The following is a 6,150-nucleotide window of genomic DNA, read 5'->3' on the forward strand; positions in this document are numbered from 1 at the left end:
ATATGGATTCCCTTGGGCGTAGTTCACTTGCTCAGAGTTGGTTTCGTTTAATAGACTGCGTTCTGCAGATTGGTGCCCTTTGGTTCCACATATCTCATAATCCGACAAAACTACAGTTGCAGTATTCGGGTTTATACACATATGCTCAACCTTGAGGGCTAACGCGTCAATTTTAGCTTGCATCATGTCTATAGATCTTAACTCATGTATTCCTCCTTGGGCTTCCTTCTTCTCAACTGTCGCTCGTTCAACTCCCGATGATTGATGGTTTTGAGCCATATCTTCGATGAGGGCACTAGCTTCAGGATAAGGTTTGTTCATCAGTGCGCCACCTACGACAACGTCGATGGTCATCTTAGTGTTATAGTGAAGTCCATTATAGAAGGTCTGAATGATTAACCAATATTCTAAACCATGATGTGGGAATGCTCTTAACAACTCTTTATATCTCTCCCAAGCTTCGAACAACAATTCTCTTTGATTCTAGGTAAATCTGGTTATTTGGTTTCTAAGAACGACAGTCTTACTTGGGGGAAAGTATCTAGCAAGGAATACTTTTCTAAGGTTTTCCCAAGTTGTTATGGAATTAGGTGGAAGAGAATCTAACAATGATAGGGCTTTATTTCTGAGGGAGAAAGGGAATAATCTTAAACAGATAGCCTCAGGAGAAGCTCCATTGGTTTTAAAATTGTCTGCTAATTGGAGAAAGATTTTTAAATGTTGTTTTGGGTTCTCAGTAGCAAGACCTGTGAATTGTCTCTGTTGCACTAGTTGCAACAGGGAGGGTTTAAGTTCGAAATTATTCGCTGGGATGGTTGGGTTTACTATACTAGAACTAGGTTCTTCGTTGGATGGTTGGGAGAAATCCTTAAGAGGTCTTTGATTTTGATCTTCGGCCATAGCTCTCCTAATTCTATGGAAAAATAAACGTGCACGAGCGTAACATTCAGGTTCCGCCAGAGGATCTACTAAGCTTCCGGTGCTGCGAGTCCTTCGCATTGACCGACAGGTAATAACCTAAGTCTAAACGATATAACAACAGGGTACAAAATTTGACGGAATTGGTCCCCGGCAACGGCTCCAAAAACATGATGCATGTTTTTCGCAAGTATACGAACGCGTCAGAGTAATATAAAAGATTGTCAAATCCACAGAGACCAAATGTCAATATATCGTTATCTATTGTTATGCTGTTTATCTAAGGTAATTGAAACAGGGTTTTTAAGAGTGCACAATGAAAAATAAAGTATTGAATTAAATTCAACTAATAAAGACAGGTTCGAATTTAATTCACATAATCAATTAATAATCCAAGTATTTGATAATAGAATTACTTATGGGCAGTGTTTCCTACTTTGAAAAGAACAACGGGAACTGTCGCTTTCGCATATTAAGAACCGAGTTGTACTCCCTAATCAAACCCTTTTATTGTCACTTATAAAAAGGCGCGCATTACGTTAGAGTAGTAAACCTATTTTTAAGAAATATAGTGTCTTGACTAAGTTGAAAAGTATTTTGACCTGGATTTCTTAACCAAAAGAGGTTCTCACGAACCAGACTCTAAACTTATAAACGCGTCCGAAAATAGTTTTAAAATCACTTTTCTTTTTAAGTTAAAAACTCCTAATGAACTAAACAAAGTGCTTTCGCTGTATTTGAAATAGTTAAAAACAACTAAGTTTAAACAGACGTCAGACGACTTTAGATCTTACCAAACGGAAATTTAGTGAGGGAAAACTTAGGTTGAAAGTCAAAATAGCCCTTAAGTGTTTCTACGAACAATTGTACGGATTATCGGTCTAATTACGATCCTTACATTCTAACCTTTATAGGTTTAGCTAGACATGGTAAAGTAAAAATGAATTTTAATTTTTATCATAAAAAAGGTAATAAGTGCGAGTACGGAAAGTAAATAAAAGTAGTGCGAGTGAAGGAAAATAAATAAAAGAAGTGCAGTGCGAGAAAATAAACAAAGTAAAGGCAGTGTGGGAAATAAACAAAGTAAAGTGCGAGTGCGGGAAAATAAACAAAGTAAAGGCAGTGCGGGAAAATAAACAAAATAAAGGGAGTGTGGGAAAGTAAAGTAGACAAAGGTAAAGCAATCCAATTGGAACTGGGACACGTCACGGCTGGACCCATGTCGTCCGCCACAGTGGGAGCCACAAGTGTAAAATGCTGATTATTAGGCTTTTTAGCTCATTTTAGCTCATTTTCTCGATCGGGGCTCCGATTAGACTGAAAATCTAAAAACAAAGAAAAACATAGTAATAACATAACAAAATAAAAACAAAATAACTAAAATGCATGCGAAATCGGAGTCGAAAATACGGTGAATTTTAGTGTCATCAACCCCCGGCTAACTCTGCGTAGTGTGATCGGTCGCCGAAATTTAATTTGGTTTTAATTAATTAAAAGAATTAAAATTATTAATAATAATGTGTTTATTATTATTGTCTTGTGGTGATCGGTTATGGCCTTAGTTTTCCTTTATTTTATTTTGGGTTTTTTAAATACGACCTGCGTGTCGTGCCTCTCTTTTAATCTCTTAATGTAACTTCTTTTCTCATCTCACTCCCTCGTATGTAAAACGAGTTTATTTTATGTAATATAATGCTATGAAGAAATAGAAGAATTCAATATCAAAGGAGGACAATCTTGAAGATCTTGCTTGGAGAAGCTTAGATCGTTATTAGGTTAGCTTAGATTCTCTCATTGGCTTGGGAGAACAATTGTGCTTGGGGCCATAACTGTTTCATTATGTATGTTGATGCATGTGAATGTATGTTGATGCATGTGAGAGATGGTTTATATGATAAATAAGCCGGTGAGATCAGAATAATTGCAAATTCCCTCAAATTAAATATTAAGTTTATGCTTTCCAAGTTTTAGCACTCATCAAAACTAGTATCAGATAATGTAGGTTTCGCCTATGCGAGGTGCATGTTCTATATTACTAAGGTGCAATGGGATAATTGTAATATCCAATTGCTAAAACAATGGGTCAAACTTAACTAAACAAATTATAATAAGATTATATATGTTTAGAAGTAAGAGTTGATAATGATCCATGTGATGGATTGGAATAATGAGTTATTCACCCAACTAAAATATTCGAGAGTTGTATTAGATACAATTGGAAAGAGTTCCTACCTAAATAACCTGGTTTTGTGTAATCCGCCTACGCGGACTTAAAACAGTGAAATGTGGATCTCGACCCACTAGAAAATCTTCCAACGGGATTTTCCGAATCAAATGGTGAGGGTAATTTGTTTTGAGTAAAATAGTGGGAGCATATTTAATTAAAGGCCTAATTAAATATGTTATTGATACTTATATTTTCATTATTTTCATGTAGATTACCATGACAACAAACACCTCTAACAACATTTTGCGATCAATCCTTGACAAGGAAAAATTGTCTGGGACAAATTTTCTGGATTGGCACTGAAATCTGAGGATTGTCCTCAAACATGATAGAAAGTTGTATGTCTTGGAGAAACCTGTTCCTGAAGAGGAACCTCCTAGTTCTGCCCCTAAGGCAGAAAAATATGCTTATAAGAAGCATGTCGATGATGCCAACGAAACTGCTTGTCTCATGCTAGCTACCATGAACTCAGAGTTGCAAAAGCAACATGAGAACATGGCAGCGTTCGATATGATCGAACACCTGAAGATGCTCTATCAAGAGCAAGCAAGGCATGAAAGATTTGAAGTTTCAAAATCCCTTTTTCAAGGCAAGTTAGCTGAGGGAGCCCTTGTAGGTCCCCATGTGCTCAAGATGATTGGGTATGTGGAAAACCTTAAGAGGTTGGGTTTTCCCCTCAGAAAGGAACTTGCGACTGATTTGATCTTGCAATCGTTTCTAGATAGATTCAGTCAATTTGTCCTTAATTTCAATATGAATGATATGGACAAATCTCTTCTTGAACTGCTAGCCATGTTAAGAACTGCTGAGCAGAATCTGAAGTCAAAAGGGAAGTCCATTTTGATGATCGGAAATGGAAAGAGACAGAACAAAAGACCCACCAAGCAGGGTGATAAAGGGAAAGGTAAGGAAGTTTCCAAACCCACACCCATTGTTGCTGCTTTGAAGCCTAGTGGAGGCATAGCAAAGGAAGGCACCTGCTTCCATTATGGCAAGACCGGACACTGGAAGAGAATCTGCCCAAAGTACCTGGAAGATAAGAAGAATGGAGTAGAGACTTCAACTTCAGGGATTTTTGTTATTGAAATTAATTTATCTACTTATGCATCATGGGTATTAGATACTGGATGTGGTTCTCACATTTGTACCAATGTACAGGGGCTAAAAAGGAGTAGAGATTTGGCTAAAGGTGAAGTTGACCTACGAGTTGGCAATGGAGCAAAGGTTGCTGCTTTAGCCGTAGGAACTTATGTATTGACTTTACCTAGTGGTTTAATAATTCAGTTAGAGAACTGTTATTATGTACCTGCAATTAGCAGGAATATTATTTCCGTTTCTTGTTTGGACAAGTTTGGTTTTTCATTTATAATAAAGAACAATTGTTGCTCAATTTATTTGAATGATATATTCTATGCTAATACACAAATGAACAATGGACTATATGTCCTTGATCTTGAAATGCCTATTTATAACATTAATACTAAAAGGATGAAACCTAATGAGTTAAATCCAACTTACCTTTGGCATTGTCGATTAGGCCACATAAATGAGAAACACATTTCCAAACTCCATAAAGATGGACTCTTGGACTCTTTTGATTATGAATCATATGAGACATGCAAATATTGTTTAATTGGAAAGATGACAAAGTCTCCATTCACAAGAAAAGGTGAAAGAGCTAATGATCTTTTGGCCCTCATACATACTGATGTATGTGGACCACTGAACATACCAGCCAGAGGAGGTTTTCAGTACTTCATCACATTTACTGATGATTTCAGTAGATATGGTTATGTGTATTTAATGAAACACAAATTAGATTCCTTTGAAAAGTTCAAGGAATTCAAGAATGAAGTAAAAAACCAACTAGGTAAGAATATTAAAACTCTTCGATCAGATAGAGGTGGTGAGTATTTAAGCCTAAAGTTTGATGACCATCTGAAAGAGTGTGGGATCCTATCCCAACTTACTCCTCCTGGAACACCCCAATGGAATGGTGTATCTGAGAGAATAAATCGAACCCTGTTAGACATGGTCCGATCCATGATGAGTCACGCCGATCTTCCAAACTCCTTATGGGGACATGCACTATTGATAACAGCTTACATACTTAACCGTGTTCCATCCAAAAAGGTTGAGAAGACACCATATGAGATATGGAGTGGTAAGAAACCACATATGTCTTACATGAAGATTTGGGGTTGCGAAGTTTATGTGAAACGACAAATTTCAACTAAGCTTGAGCCCGAATCTGACAAATGCTTGTTTGTGGGGTATCCTAAAGAAACAAGAGGGCATTACTTCTACAATCCTTATGAGGGAAAAGTGTTTGTCTCTCGAACTGGAGTTTTCCTAGAAAGGGATTTTATTTCAAAAGGAATCAGTGGGAGGAAAGTAGAGCTTGAAGAAATTCAAGAATCACAAAGCATTGATACACCTATGGAGGAATTAAAGCAGGAAACACAAGTAGTTATGGAAGAGCAACCTGCTTAAGTAGAACAAGACCAGCGTAGGTCAAGCAGGATACACCACCTACTTGAGAGATATGGATATCTCATAACTGATCAAGGTGATGTATTACTCATGGATCAAGATGAGCCTGTGACCTACCAAGAGGCCATAACTGGTGCCGAGTATGAGAAGTGGCTAGAAGCCATGAAATCTGAAATGGATTCCATGTACATAAACCAAGTTTGGACCTTAGTAGAGCCTCCTGTAGGAGTTAACACTATAGGATGCAAGTGGATCTTCAAAAAGAAGACTGACATGATTGGTAAGGTACATACCTATAAGGCAAGACTGGTTGCAAAAGGATATAAACAAAATCATGGGGTTGACTATGATGAAACTTTCACCAGTTGCAATGCTTAAATCTGTTCGAATTTTACTTGCTATCGCTGCATATCATGATTATGAAATATGGCAGATGGATGTCAAAACTGCTTTCCTTAATGTGAATCTTCTTAAGGATGTGTACATGACACAACCTGAAGGATTTGACAGAC

At 37.2% G+C, this 6,150-nt stretch overlaps 1 non-coding gene across 1 annotated transcript; it reads left to right on the forward strand.

Annotated features, from left to right (window-relative positions):
* Positions 1-409: 409 nt before the first annotated feature.
* Positions 410-516, forward strand: LOC127099652 (small nucleolar RNA R71). The gene has a single exon (XR_007794132.1). It is a non-coding gene; the product is annotated as a small nucleolar RNA R71 (small nucleolar RNA).
* Positions 517-6,150: the final 5,634 nt, after the last annotated feature.

Source organism: Lathyrus oleraceus, chromosome 6 (assembly GCF_024323335.1).
Source record: "Lathyrus oleraceus cultivar Zhongwan6 chromosome 6, CAAS_Psat_ZW6_1.0, whole genome shotgun sequence".
Taxonomy (NCBI): Eukaryota; Viridiplantae; Streptophyta; class Magnoliopsida; order Fabales; family Fabaceae; genus Lathyrus; species Lathyrus oleraceus.